General features: G+C 40.8%; 1 protein-coding gene across 3 annotated transcripts in view; it reads left to right on the top strand.

Moving 5' to 3' along the window:
• zfhx3b (zinc finger homeobox 3b) overlaps window positions 1–15,952 on the top strand; it is a 435,085-nt gene that overhangs the window by 145,444 nt on the left and 273,689 nt on the right. For all 3 annotated transcript variants that reach the window (XM_061964037.1, XM_061964041.1, XM_061964035.1), the window contains exon 4: window positions 8,283–8,634. The gene's annotated coding sequence lies outside the window, so the exon portion shown is untranslated. The remainder of the gene's footprint in view (window positions 1–8,282; window positions 8,635–15,952) is intronic.

Genomic DNA, 15,952 nt, shown 5'->3' with positions numbered 1-15,952 from the left:
AAAAATGTGACTTATACTCCAGTGCGACTTATATATGTTTTTTCCTTCTTTATTATGCATTTTCGGCCGGTGCGACTTATACTCCGAAAAATACGGTATTCTAGCGGCTGTTGCCAAAACCCCCAATATTTATACTCCAAAAATCAGGAGCGTGTGCCTCGCCAAGGATGGTTTTGCCCTGTCGTAGTGAGAAAAAACAACTGTTTTGATGCAAACGATCAATCCTAATGTTAAAGCCAACGACAGTCGTTGAAGTGTAAATTCCCCTCGTTAGCATTGAAATGGCAGAGTATTTAGCCTGTGACACCACCTGTCTCCCACATACAACACTGTCCTTTCAACCATTCCTAAAAGACTCTGCAATTTAGACTCCAACAAATAACAGGAGTTAGAAACATTCTGGTCACCTTTTGTGACCAGAATGCCCTTTGTGCCATTTGTTTACAACTGAATGGAATGCTTATGTGGGGGATTCCGACTATTTTCATTTTGGACTGGTAGTAGTCGATCCACAACGATTGTTCTACCACACAATACCTCAATGCTAATGAGAGGAATTTACACCTCAATGGCTGTCGTTGGCTTTGACAGTTAGGATTGCTCGTTTGCATCAAAACAGTTGTTTTTCTCACTACAATAGGGCAAAACCATCCTTGCCCAGGCACACCCTCCTGGTTTTTGGAGTATAAATATCTGGGGTTTTGGCACCAGCCGTTGGACTAAATCTGACCAATCTAAGTCTATGAGCACGAACTGATGAAGCTTACTAGGATCAGCGGCAAAAAGTCTTCTAAGACAAACCAAGCAGTCCAGTAGCGATCGATTACTATTTTATGTTTTTTTAAATTTGATATTATAAATGCTCCACCATGTTAACCACTGATGGTTACCAGAAAGGTGTGGGTTATCATATGATCACTGATCATATGTTAGTGCAAAAAAGAACGAGGACTGACTGATGTGCTTCTTGGCAAATTTTGCTTCAAAATACACCCTGACTGGACCTTACAGTGGATAAAAATGCTAGCAAGTTTTGAACAAATAAATGACATACATTCAGATAAAATATTTCAAAATATTCCTTAATGACATTCTGACAATACATGTGTGTTCATGTCCAAATATTGGGGTCTTTTTAAGTTGATATAAATAATGCAAGCGAGCAATAATCTGTGATTAGTCATGATTAATCCCAATTCAAATGTGCGATTTATCTAATCATGTTTTGGGGTGTCAAAAAATAGTTTTTCGAATGAACCACGATTCTTATTTGTACGATTCAGAAACTATTAAAAAAAAACAGTTGTTTTTATCTGTATCTACCATGTGTAACTAAAAAAGGTGAAATAACTGAAAACATGTTTTATATTCTAGTTTCTTCAAAATAGCCACCCTTTACTCTGATTACTGCTTTGCACATTCTTGGCATTCTCTCGATGAGCTTCAAGCACACCTGTGAAGTGAAAACCATTTCAGGTGACTACCTCTTGAAGCTCATCGAGAGAATGCCAAGAGTGTGCAAAGCAGTGGCTATTTTGAAGAAACTAGAATATAAAACAAGTTTTCAGTTATTTCACCTTTTTTTGTTAAGTACATAACTCCACATGTGTTCATTCATAGTTTTGATGCCTTCAGGGACAATCTACAATGTAAATAGTCATGAAAATAATGAATGAGAAGGTGTGTCTAAACTTTTGGCTTCTATTGTATGTATATATATATATATATATATATATATATATATATATATATATATATATATATATATATATATATATATATATATATATATATATATATGTGTGTGGTATTTACTTTTTTTTCAGTACGGAGTCACCTTCTTCTTACCACTCTTTTTGCAGCTAAGTACATCAAAGCTCAAAATCCTTGTTTCCATGATTTGCTCCCAAGAAAATGTACGTATTTGTGATTCAGAATGATCTTAGGTTAATCTTTATATGTTGAAATCAAGAAATGTGTGTGATCTATAAGTGGCCTCACTGAAGTAACATTAGCCAGCCTGACAAATGTGTCAAACTAATGATAATTAGTGTTGTCTTTCATCATGCCATGAGATAATGTGTGACAGAAATTCACACCAAAAGAGAATAAACCGTGTTTTTTTCTCATTGCACTTACATTTCTTGTTATTGAAGTCCTTAAGACATGTACGATTAACATTACCATATTACTACACCCTGAACTGAAGGAGACAAAGTGCAATCAATACCTGATATAAGCAGCACACCCAGGTCAGGAGACCCTCCTGGGTAGCCTCCCCATTTAGCACATCCAGTAAAATTCCTTTATAGATTCTGGAGGGTGACCCTTTGACAACCTGGGCGAGATAAAGTCAGTCTGGTCACAGTGACCTAAAGCCAATAGGCTAGTGTCCAGTCAGTCTGGCTGTCTTTATAATGAAGTGGTCACTATTGCTTTTCTGTCACTCAGCAATTACTAGGAGAGATATGGAGCTCAAGATAGGAGTTGAATGCACAACGAGGTAGTGGTCACAAAATTACATCCACAAGTAAAAGGACCAATAAAGTGACATGTAAACTACCCTAATATGAAGCGGTAATGACTGAAACCAAGATGGATCGGAAGGATGTTAGTATGCATACAAACAGACCATCTATTCCTGCACAATATGTCGACGTCCTAAAAAAAAGCAATAAAAGCTTCAGTTTGTAGTCCCTTCCCGATCTTGATTGAACAACGGCTGCACTTGCTTTCATCTTATCCACCTGTCGTTGTCCGTTTACAATACGGAGACAAAGTATCACGGAAAAAGGAGCATTTAACAACAAAAGAGGGTCGCTAACCTCTAGCTTCTCGGCGCAATATGGCATGCAACTACTGTTTGGGAAAAACAAAAATAATGACAACTGCGTGTACAAAAATAATGACTCTCAAATGTGAGTAAGAGTATCAGAGTAATATTAATATAACAATAAGTTTTCATCTTATTTAGATGAATGAAAGAAAGCTAAAACAATAGCTGATACAGAAGAGTTGTCACTGGTTTATTGCGGTTAATGGGACCTCACATGACCAATAACAAACCAAATATTGTCAGAGACAGAGCATTAAAAAATGTTTACAACCTTCTAAATATGTTTTTTCAACATAATTATAGTCCATTAAATAACACCCATATAGTCACCTTTACACTTAAATAAAGGATAAATGGGTTATACGTGTATAGCGCTTTTCTACCTTCAAGGTACTCAAAGCGCTTTGACAGTATTTCCACATTCACCCATTCACACACACATTCACACACTGATGGCGGGAGCTGCCCTGCAAGGCGCTAACCAGCACCCATCAGGAGCAAGGGTGAAGTGTCTTACTCAAGGACAAAACGGACGTGACGAGGATGGTAGAAGGTGGGGATTGAACCCCAGTAACCAGCAACCCTCCGATTGCTGGCACGGCCACTGTACCAACTTCGCCACATAGCTTTAAGTGTATTCTACTGTCATTTAGAATACTCACTGGTAGCTCAGGGGATCCACCAAGCATTATTGCTTTGCCTATCACCTATAGCCACCAAAACATGTCCACGACATAAAAATGCTTTGCCACGCCTTGGTTAATATCCTCTAAGTTAGAACTGGGCTTCCATATCCTGAAACCACAGGCGTAAGTTGTTCTGCAAAAACAGGGTCAACTTGACAGTCGCAGCTACGATCCTTCGCTGTGATGTTAGCATTGTGTTGTTTTGTGGTCATTCCACATTGCTCAAGTCAAAGCTCTCTTACTGATGTCAAAGCTGAAGTGAAAAAAGTTACACTCTCTACTTTGGCGAGACAGCGGTTGATAGCTGATAGCTGTTAGCAGTCTCAGTTAGCCTGAAGTGCTGCGCTGGATGTCCAATGCTATTTTCAGTCGTTGTTGTTCGCATCGCTCATGTCAAAATCTCACCAGTGTGGCGATGTGTTATTGACGAGGAAGGGCTTGAGGACAAAGTCCATCTAAAAGTTGTTCTAACTATGGCAGACTTCGCAATAGATAACGAAGATGGCTACTTTTAGACAAATGAGGATTCACAACCTTATATTTTTAAACCGAACATACGGAGGATGAACTACTGGTTAAATAAGCTTGGCAAGCATGAAGCGAGGGTGAAACAGCTTGGTTATTAAACAGGCTGCAGAACATAAATTAAGTATTGATGGCATTTTTTGGATGCATTTTTAGAGGGATTTAGAGGCCGAATACATTTCTCCCATTAGCTGCACTGCTAGCCACCGAAAACGAGACGAATATGCTTTTTTTTAAAAGTTGCGGTGTAATGAAGCCGTGATATTTGAAGCGTGATGTAGGGATGGACGACTGCATACTAATGCCCTTTATCCCAGATTTCCTCCGGATACAAAATGGCCGCGGAACGGCACCTACACGGTGCGGACTCTTTCCGTTTTTATTCAAGTCAATGCGTCAGTTTCCACCGCCTGCGTAACATCACCAACATGCTATTTACGTTCTGCATTCCAGCACTGAATATACGCGGAGCTTCTATATTTGCCAGACCCCACAAGAAATCCGTTCAATTTAGCTAAAGTCAAGTCAAGCTTTATTTATAGAGCACATTAAAACAACTTATGTTGACCAAAGTTCTGCACAGGGCACACAAGACAATAAAAACAATAAAACAGTGAATAACAGAATAAACAGTAATAAAATAACAGCAAAAAAAATAGAAACTGTTGAGGTAAAACACTATAAAACCAAGGTGTTATTTGCGAAATGCTTGTGAAAATAAATGAGTTTTTAGCAGGGTTTTAAAATGCTCTAATGTTTGAGCAGCAGTTCCATGATTTTACGGGCAGCTGCAGAAAAGGCTCTGTCCCTTCCAGTGTTGTGGGAAAGACAGGAGCAGTTTGTTTGCAGACCTCAATGCTCAACCTGGGCAGTGAGGCTGCAGGAGCTCAGACAGCTAAGATGGGGCAAGTCTAAAATCTGCTTGTGTTGGACAGGAAGTCATGCACAAACACAAAATAAATCATCTGATTTACTTTCAAATTAAAATACTGAGTTTTAAAGGTGGATCGTATTTTACACTTTGGAAACATCCTAATGGGTGGTGACAGACATGAAGTCAACTTATCAAAGGTTTTCATAATTGACACAACTGGATGTGGCCTTGCTGATTCTGGATGTCTAAAATTGAAGAAAAATATACAGGCATATTTCAGGCAGCTATATGGGGATATGGGGGCCTGTGTCAAACACCAGCTGATACAGGGATGGGGGGAAGCAGGTTGTGACAGCTCACCTGCAGGATTGATGTTACTGTATTGTTGCTTCTTACAAAAAATAAAATGGTTATTAAGGCAAAACTGTCAGCACCTGTTATTAATGGCAGTTTATTTGCTTCTGCTCCTTTGGATGGACAGAATGAACTGTCTGTTGTTCGCTTTATTACAAGTTCCCTTATCACATGATCATACTTGCCAACCTTGAGACCTCCGATTTCGGGAGGTGGGGGGGGGGCATGGTCGGGGGTGGAGCGGGGCGTGGTTAAGAGGGTAGGAGTATATTTACAGCAAGTCAAGTATTTCATATATATATATATATATATATATATATATATATATATATATATATATATATATATATATATATATATATAAGAAATACTTGACTTTCAGTGAATTCTAGCTATATATATATATATATATATATATATATATATATGTGTATATATATATATATATATATATATATATATATATATATATATAAAAGAGAAATACTTGAATTTCAGTGTTCATTTATTTACACGTATACACACACATAACACTCATCTACTCATTGTTGAGTTAAGGGTTGAATTGTCCATCCTTGTTCTATTCTCTGTCACTATTTTTCTAATCATGCTGAACACCCTCTCTGATGATGCATTCTGCTTCGTCTCCTTGTTATGTGCGCAGTTGTGCACTCTCTAAAAGCTGTAGATGTTATTGTCACATGTGCATGTACAGTAGATGGCAGTATTGCCCTGTTTAAGAGTGTCATAACATTGCTGGTTATGGCAGACGAACTGCTTTACGGTAGACGAAAACGTGACTGCTGTTGTTGTGTGTTGTTGCTGCGCTGGGAGGACGTTAATGAAACTGCCTAACAATAAACCCACATAAGGAACCAAGAACTCGCCCTCGATCATTGTACAGTTATAACGTGATTGGGCAGGCACGCTGTTTATATTGTGGGAAAGCGGACGTGAAAACAGGCTGTCGACACGTCACTCAGGTCCGCCTGGAGCTGGAGGGGGCGCGGCCTCCAGCTCCGTCTGAATTTCAGGAGATTTTTGGGAGAAAATTTGTCCCAGGAGGTTTTCTGGAGAGGCGCTGAATTTCGAGAGTCTCTCGGAAAATCCGTGAGGGTTGGCAAGTATGCATGATTTTGCAAGGATTTGTGAGATTTCGTAGCTCGGTTGGTAGAGTGGACGTGCCAACAGGTTCGATCCCCGCTTCCGTCATCCTAGTCACTGCCGTTGTGTCCTTGGGCAAGACACTTTACCCGCCTGCTCCCAGTGCCACCCACACTGGTTTAAATGTAACTTACCGGTAGATATTGGGTTTCACTATCTAAAAGCGCTTTGAATCACTAGAGTCACTTCACTTCACTATTTCGCTGCACGACGGAGCCGCAACCTAAGGGCGGTGGGGCTTTCCGGACTATGGATAGCTATGCTGTTTTGTGGCGGTTTCTTTCAGCAGCAGTTTCGCATCCAGTGCAAATCCGAGGTTACACTGTCACTGAGCATTATTTGCCCTGTAAAAGCATGCTTTTTGACACAGCTCGTTCACTGGCGCTCTTTAGGTGTACCTAATGTTTTGTCTGCTAAGTATATGCTGATTGTTGACAGCAAGGTGTCCAAATGAACAGATACAATGGAGGCAGGGGTCATGCTACCTGCACAAATTGAAGGTCCGCTCATGGCCCATTGACATAGGGTCATAGTCACGTAAATCCCCACAGCCATCCAGCTGCTGCCATCAGTGACTCTCCGCATTCTTTTGCGCGCTAACTATTTAGTCGTCAATGATTTGGTTAAGTGGAATTGACTTTTATCTGTGGTGTGCTGCGGGGCTGCCACTGGCAATTCAGCATCCCCCATTTTCTCAGCGCTCCTGTTTTAGCTTAGTGTCACAGGCAGCCCATTGCGGCCATTGGCAGCTGAGCGAGGCCTGATCAATGGGCTGGGTCAGGGATGGCCCGCGGCGCTGCTGTGGGTGGGCTATTGATCCGACAAACACACTCCCACAGGTCGCATTGGCAAACCTTGAAGCGTTGGCCTCGGCCTGGGCAGCGGAGAAAAGGAGGAGGCGACAAATTATCGCTGATACTTTGTCTGTCAGCCACTACTGCTGACGAAACAGTCATAAAATTAATTTTGCTATTGATTAACTACTAATGTACTGTGCTGTCTGTATTTATGGTGGCTGGTAATCGTTGTTGGAATTGATATTTCGAAGCAAAAGCATTAAGAAACGCTGAGCACACATTGCAATCAGAGCCGAGAACTTACTTTCCGATGTAAGCTCAATATTAGTCTAGTCCGTCTTTGTCACTCTTCTCAACCTGTGGCCAACAAGCACAGTTATTTTTGACTCGATTTTAAACGGTGTTCCCCAAGCGCCATATCAGCGCCGCAACAGGAGCTCTTGGGAACAATTAAACGTGGAGTTTTAACTTGAGTCAAAACCACAGAGGTAAAAATAATCGTGCAGTGTTTCCAAATGGAAGTGTCTTCAAAAGAGCTACTCAGTTATCACAAAGTGTGTTTCCCTTTCCCATCTATATTCTGTCACTAAATCTCTATTGGAACACATGACAAGCATATTTACCCTGCTTTACAAACCAGGCCCAATGTGGAATTCAAAAGCTTTTTTAAAAAAACACTTTTTCCCTCTTCTGGAATTGACAGCAGAATAAATACGTATTGTCTATAAGACTTTGTTGTCATGTGAGAGCGATCCGGTGCAGAGCAGCCAATTATGCATGCTATTACAGGAATATATCTTGCTCCGCTTACGAGAAAATTAAGTTTTGCCGGAAATATTTGTCATTCTTCCTTTTTAAAGTCTACAGCGGCATGAGAATAGAAATTGAATGTAATCACAAGCGGCTGTCTGCTTGTATTTGCTCACAAATAAATATACATAAACTGAACTGCTGATTAGCTTTGCAGTTTGTACTCAAATAGGACTTGAATTAAGTTGTATTCAAATGTTTAAAAAGCATGTTCTATATTTTGTTTCTCATTGCAGGTGATGCTTTCATCCTGATTTGTCCTCCTTGGACCTGGGAGTCCCTAAATCCCAGTATAGCTTTGGAACACCCTGGAAATACCTGGACTTCCAGGAGTGTATAACCAAAACATCTTGAGGTGCCCAGGCGCCGCATTGATAGCTTTACATTCGCCTGTACAATTTTGACGCCAAACAAAAGAAGAAATAGAAGTGAGGACTTTAGCAATAGCTGCCACAATTGTTTCGACAAGCCTACTGTGACCAGGAGGACTCGACCTTTGGGCTGGCCAGCTTCAAACGGACACTTGAAAAGAGAACGCCACCAGGGAGGCATCCGTGTGGTAGCAAGACAGACCAAAAACCCTATCAGGTAAGGCCTGACCATCTCTTTTCCCCCTGCTGTCCAAACTCTGAGCCCTTTACCTTCTGCTGGGCTTTGAAGCTATTTATCTCGAGCATCTGTCTTCCTCATTGTTAGCTCCCCTTCTGTGTTCATGTACACAATACTGGCTGATAAATGTCTCACTTTCATGCTCTGCTTACCTGTTTGTTCCTTTTGGATTGCTAACTCTCTGTATGAGGATGTTGTTTGGCTGATAGACCCTCTCTCTTAAAGGCCTACTGAAATGCGATTTTCTTATTTAAACGGGGATAGCAGGTCCATTCTATGTGTCATACTTGATCATTTCGCGATATTGCCATATTTTTGCTGAAAGGATTTAGTAGAGAACATCGACGATAAAGTTCGCAACTTTTGGTCGCTGATAAAAAAAGCCTTGCCTCTACCGGAAGTAGCAGACCAGTAGCGTGACGTCACAGGTTGTGGAGCTCCTCACATCTGCCCATTGTTTACAATCATGGCCACCAGCAGCGAGAGCAATTTGGACCGAGAAAGCGACGATTTCCCCATTAATTTGAGCGAGGATGAAAGAGTTGTGGATGAGGAAAGTGAGAGTGAAGGACTAGAGGGCAGTGGGAGCGATTCAGATAGGGAAGATGCTGTGAGAGGCGGGTGGGACCTGATATTCAGCTGGGAATGACTAAAACAGTAAATAAACACAAGACATATATATACTCTATTAGCCACAACACAACCAGGCTTATATTTAATATGCCACAAATTAATCCCGCATAACAAACACCTCCCCCCTCCCGTCCATATAACCCGCCAATACAACTCCAACACCTGCACAACACACTCAATCCCACAGCCTAAAGTACCGTTCACCTCCCCAAAGTTCATACAGCACATATATTTCCCCAAAGTCCCCAAAGTTACGTACGTGACATGCACATAGCGGCACGCACGTACGGGCAAGCGATCAAATGTTTGGAAGCCGCAGCTGCGTACTCACGGTACCGTGTCTGCGCATCCAACTCAAAGTCCTCCTGGTAAGAGTCTCTGTTGTCCCAGTTCTCCACAAGCCAATGGTAAAGCTTGACTGTCATCTTTCGGTAATGTAAACAATGAAACACCGGCTGTTTTTGTGTTGCTGCAGTCGGCCGCAATACACCGCTTCCCACCTACAGCTTTCTTCTTTGCTGTCTCCATTGTTCATTGAACAAATTGCAAAAGATTCACCAACACAGATGTCCAGAATACTGTGGAATTTTGCGATGAAAACAGACGACTTAATAGCTGGCCACCATGCTGTCCCAAAATGTCCTCTACAATCCGTGACGTCACGCGCAGGCGTCATCATACCGAAATGTTTTCAGCAGGATATTTCGGCGCGAAATTTAAAATTGCACTTTAGTAAGCTTAGCCGGCCGAATTGGCATGTGTTGCAATGTTAAGATTTCATCATTGATATATAAACTATCAGACTGCGTAGTCGGTAGTAGTGGGTTTCAGTAGGCCTTTAACCTCTTTTCTCTGTACCAGGCCAATGCACAAGAAACTGCGCTCGACTAGATGCACTTAAAGGCCTCGTTAGTGTCACTGTTGCAACATTTTATACAATGCACAACTTTTGGTACACTTGTACAATTTGATAAGACCAAGCTTTGCCTTTTCAAACAAAGTAATTCTATGTTTTGATTGACACTGCCTTTATTTTTGGCGAGTAGACCAGTATCCTAGTCAAAAGCGGCCACAAACTGCATGCTTTTTTTTTAAGGGGACCTATGATGACTATTGTCTGTTTTGACTTATGAATGTTGTTACAATGTTGGATACTCATGTTAAACAATGCCGAAGCGTCAAATCATAAGTTATGCATTTTGCCGTAAACTTGCATGCAGTTTTTGATGCTTCTGTTTACGGGGTTTTGCAATCTAGCTACGCTGTGACGTCACCACGAGTTGGATGTATTTAGACATTACAGTAAGTCAAGCTCTCGAGGAAACAAAAACGTAGGATCAAGTATTATTGTCATCTAATACCACCGACGTGCGACATTCAGTGACATTTTTATGCAGAGTCGGATTCGATTGGTAAGTGTGCCAGTGTGCCTAAGGTTGTGTATCTACAGTATATGATGCTTTTTAGGGCTGCACAATTTGAAGAAAAACCCTAATTAAGATTATTCTCTCCATAATTGCAATTGCAATTTGATTTGCAATTTTTATATTTTATACATAAAAATGCATAAAACTGCAAAAATAACAAGTGAAGGAAGACACGATACCTTTAGACCAGGGGTCTCAGACACGCGGCCCGCGGGCCAATAGCGGCCCGCGAGACGTTATTTTGCGGCCCGCATCTTAATATGAAAATTTAATGTTAGTGCGGCCCGCGAGTTTTATATGAATGGCGCTTGACAGTGTCATACTTGCCAACCCTCCCGATTTTTCCGGGAGACTCCCGAATTTCTCTCGAATGTCTGCTGATTTTCATCCAAACAACAATAATAAGGGTGTGCTATGATGGCACGGCCTTTAGCGCCCTCTACAACCTGTACAAACAGCTTGCCAGCCCAGTCACATGTTATATGCGGCTTCTGCAGACACACATAAGTGACTGCAATGCATACTTGTTCAACAGCCATACAGGTCACACTGAGGGTGGCCATATAAACAACTTTAACACTCTTACTAATATGCGCCTGTGAACCCACACCAAACAAGAATGACAAACACATTTCGGGAGAACATCCGCACCGTAGCACAACATAAACACAAAAGAACAAATACCCAGAATCCTATGCAGCCCTAACTCTTCCGGGTTGCAATATACACCCCAGCTACCACCAAACCCCCCCTCGCACCCCACCGTGCGTCGGTTGAGGTGGGCGGGGTTTGGTGGTAGCTTGTGTGTATATTCTAGCCCGGAAGAGTTAGGGCTGCAAGGTGTTCTGGGTATTTGTTCTGTTGTGTTTATGTTGTGTTACGGTGCAGATGTTCTCCCAAAATGTGTTTGTCATTCTTGTTTGGTGTGGATTCACAGTGTGGCGCATATCTGTAACAGTGTTAAAATTGTTTATACAGCCACCCTCAGTGTGACCTGTATAGCTGTTGACCAAGTATGTCTTGCAGTCACTTACATGTGTCTGCAGAAGCCTCATACAACATGTGACTGGGCCAGCACGCTGTTTGTATGGTGAAAAAGCGGACGCGAGGACAGGTTGTAGAGGACGTTAAAGGCAGTGCCATCACGGCACGCCCTTAATATTGTTGTCCGGGTTCAAATCGGGACAAATTCGGGAGAATGGTTGCCCCGGGAGATCGTCGGGAGGGGCACTGAAATTTGGGAGTCTCCCGGAAGAATCGGGAGGGTGGGCAAGTATGTTGCTAGGGCGGGATAGCCATTCAAAGAAGGTGAATTCATTAAAAAGTGCATGTTAGATTTTTTAAATACATCTTTTCTTGCGGCCCAGCCTCACCCAGTTTCTGCATCCAGTGGCTCCCAGGTAAATTGAGTTTGAGACCCCTGCTTTAGACTGTCAATCAACATATTCTTGTCTCAGGTTGCCACACATTTGCACAATATGCAGTAATTTACTTAAAAAAATATTTGACTGTATGCAGACTCAGAACTTTTTTCTACATCATGCTCTTAGACAGAATAAACAACGGATAACAACTGTACAGTAATTATAATATAATGTTAAAATTATATACAATAATAATGCAAGTACCTAGTTAAAAGTAAATAAAGTTTTATTTCTCATTACTGTAGAAATGTGCACCATTGGAATGTAATTGGAAGGTAAATAACCTTTAGTTATTCTAAAAAATGTGTATATTGTAGCATCCCGGAAGAGTTAGTGCTGCAAGGGGTTCTGGGTATTTGTTCTGTTGTGTTTATGTTGTGTTACGGTGCGGATGTTCTCCCGAAATGTGTTTGCGATTCTTATTTGGTATGGGTTCACAGTGTGGCGCATATTAGTAACAGTGTTAAAGTTGTTTATACGGCCACCCTCAGTGTGACCTGTATGGCTGTTGACCAAGTATGCATTGCATTTACTTGTGTGTGTGTGTGAAAAGCCGTAGATATTGTGTGATTGGGCCGGCACGTAAAGGCAGTGCCTTTAAGGTTTATTGGCAAACTTTTTTTTTTTCATGTATATATTCATTTCACACCATATTCATTGCACTTCTACATTTTTTATATTTTTATATATTTGCACATTGTTTTTCTAGCATGCACACATCGCACTGTATGGAATGGCCTCAATTACCTTGCGTAATGACAATAAAAGCTGATTCTGATTCTGATTCTGTACTTTACTATTTTACTTTTTGAAACCGATACCTATAATTTCCGATATTATATTTCAAAGCATTTATCGGCCGATAATATCGGCAGTCCGATATTATCGGACATCTCTACTTATGATGTTTATTTTAAAATATGTCTGGAAAAAAATAGCGGGGACATTTTCAAGACATTTGTTTAAAAACCCTCTTAAGAAATTTTAGTTTTGGTTGATTTTTGCCAATGAACTAAATCTGTAGTGTTTTCCTCGCAGAAGACCTCATTTCCGTTTAGGACTAGCGCATATAGCGTCAAACTGACATGATGGCCGCTGTAATATTGGCACAAATATAATCTCTTATGGCTATGCTGATGTTAAATAGCAGACACTATCCAGAAATGATCTTGGATTGTGCTACATACATGTAGCGCAAATGAGACCAAGAATGTAATGGGGCGAATGCAGGTCCAAAGCAAAGAAAGAACGGTGGGTGAGTTTTTGCAAAGGAAGTATTGTGGAACTGCAAACTGTGGTTATGTATCGCTACCTTGCAAATTTCCGATAGCGAACATTAGCATTATCATTTTGATTTGAGCATCGAAAGGAATACAGCATTGGCCGTAAATCCCTCCCCATCTTTGAGCTCATGTCAGCGAATGAAAGCTGGGACAATGTTGTTCCCGAAGATCTGTTTGTTTGTTTTTGTCTCCTCAGACAAAACTTTTCGTTTCTTTGGTTGTTTTGGAGCATCGGCCAGGATAGCAGTAATTGCACATTCTTCTTCTTTTAGTTTTCTGGCGACACGTAGGCGTCCGCATGGACTTCCGTCTTTTTAACGAATGGGGAGAGGACGGAGTGACATATGCCATAAAGCAAGTCAGAACATTTGTAGTTTTCTGTGTATGGCATAATTCCTACCACCCTCCTCAAAATTGCTAAGTGCCAAAGAAAACAATACAGACCCCCTCAGGCTATGACAGAGCTGTCATTCAACTCAATGTATCATCCCAAAAGTTATGAACATATTTTATGAGAAATTTACTTGGTGCTGCTTTAAACAGTATTTATTTCAAAAATATAAATTATGATATTTATGGAAATGATGTGGCATGGTTTCATTGCAGACAGACTCAAAACACAGCTTAAAAAGTTACTATGGAGCAAAGTTCACACCAAAGCTTATCCAATACATATAGACCACAAGGAAGTTTTTATAATGGAGACTAAAATACTAAAGATCCAATCAGACCAGATCAATGTGCAGTCATTTTAGACAGAGGCTTGGAGGGGTATGTGGGAATGTTTGTACCAGGTACCCAAGCACGGGTGGACCTGGGCTTTTGCAAAAAAAATTAAAACTTTTGTATGTTATGAAAAACAAAGTCATAAATGTTAAGATTAAATTAGCATATCCGTGAAAGTCGAGAGATTAGTTTGCTTGAATCAAATTAGGAAAGTATAAGACTGCCTACATCGCACACCCTCTATCAAAATTAAATTTTCCTGAGGGAACTCTCCTGAAGGAATCAATAAAGTACTATCTATCTGTCTAAAAGTAGGAAATAGTTGGTTTCACCTTGATAGCAACAAAGCAAGCTTGGAATGCCTTTTAGCATTCACACACAGCACCAGTATTTTGGAACAAGGATGAAGTGATAAAAGAAAGGTTAACAATTGATACATTTGTGGCGCATAGGAGAACGTTTTAAGTTTCACTTTTGCATCATATTGCACGTAACTGTGAGGCGTTCAAAGACCCTCGATTAAAAGTTATAAAACAGAGTTTTTAAAAATTTAACCCCTAGGAGATGAACTAATAATAATTTAATAATCTCTACTTTACACTCTGAAGGTTTATACCAGGGGTCCCCAAACTTTTTGACTAGGGGGCCGCATTGGGTTAAAAAAATTTGGCCGGGGGCCAGGCTGTGTATATATATATATATATATGTATATATATATATATATGTATATATATATATATATATATATATATATATATATATATATATATATATATATATATATATATATATATATATATATATATTTATATATATATTGTAGCTGAGATAGGCTCCAGCGCCCCCCGCGACCCCGAAGGGAATAAGAGGTAGAAAATGGATGGATGGATATGTATATATATATATATATGTATATATATATATATATATATATATATATATATATATATATATATAAACGGATTATAAAGACAATGTATATATATATATATATATATATATATATATATATATATATATATATATATATATATATATATATATACATATATACATTGTCTTTATAATCCGTTTTGTCATTTAACATCAATTAAAATTGATGTTTATCAACATTTAACAATGTCACGTTATCGATGGGAAAATTCATTTTTAGACAATATGATTTGCCTGAGCAGCTAGGAGACACCAAGAGTAACATCCATCCATCCATCCATCTTCTTCCGCTTATCCGAGGTCGGGTCGCGGGGGCAGCAGCCTAAGCAGGGAAGCCCAGACTTCCCTCTCCCCAGCCACTTCGTCCAGCTCCTCCCGGGGGATCCCGAGGCGTTCCCAGGCCAGCTGGGAGACATAGTCTTCCCAACGTGTCCTGGGTCTTCCCTGTGGCCTCCTACCGGTCGGACGTGCCCTAAACACCTCCCGATGGAGGCGATCGGGTGGCATCCTAACCAGATGCCCGAACCACCTCATCTGGCTCCTCTCGATGTGGAGGAGCAGCGGCTTTACTTTGAGCTCCCCCCGGATGACAGAGCTTCTCACCCTATCTCTAAGGGAGAGCCCTGCCACCCGGCGGAGGAAACTCATTTCGGCCGCTTGTACCCGTGATCTTGTCCTTTTGGTCATAACCCAAAGCTCATGACCATAGGTGAGGATGGGAACGTAGATCCACCGGTAAATTGAGAGCTTTGCCTTCCGGCTCAGCTCCTTCTTCACCACAACGGATCGATACAGCGTCCGCATTACTGAAGATGCCGCACCGATCCGCCTGTCGATCTCACGATCCACTCTTCCCTCACTCGTGAACAAG

This window comes from Nerophis lumbriciformis, linkage group LG06 (genome assembly GCF_033978685.3).
Source record: "Nerophis lumbriciformis linkage group LG06, RoL_Nlum_v2.1, whole genome shotgun sequence".
Taxonomy (NCBI): domain Eukaryota; kingdom Metazoa; phylum Chordata; class Actinopteri; order Syngnathiformes; family Syngnathidae; genus Nerophis; species Nerophis lumbriciformis.
The sequence above is the reverse complement of the archived record's forward strand: the minus strand, read 5'-3'. Positions and strand labels throughout refer to the sequence as shown.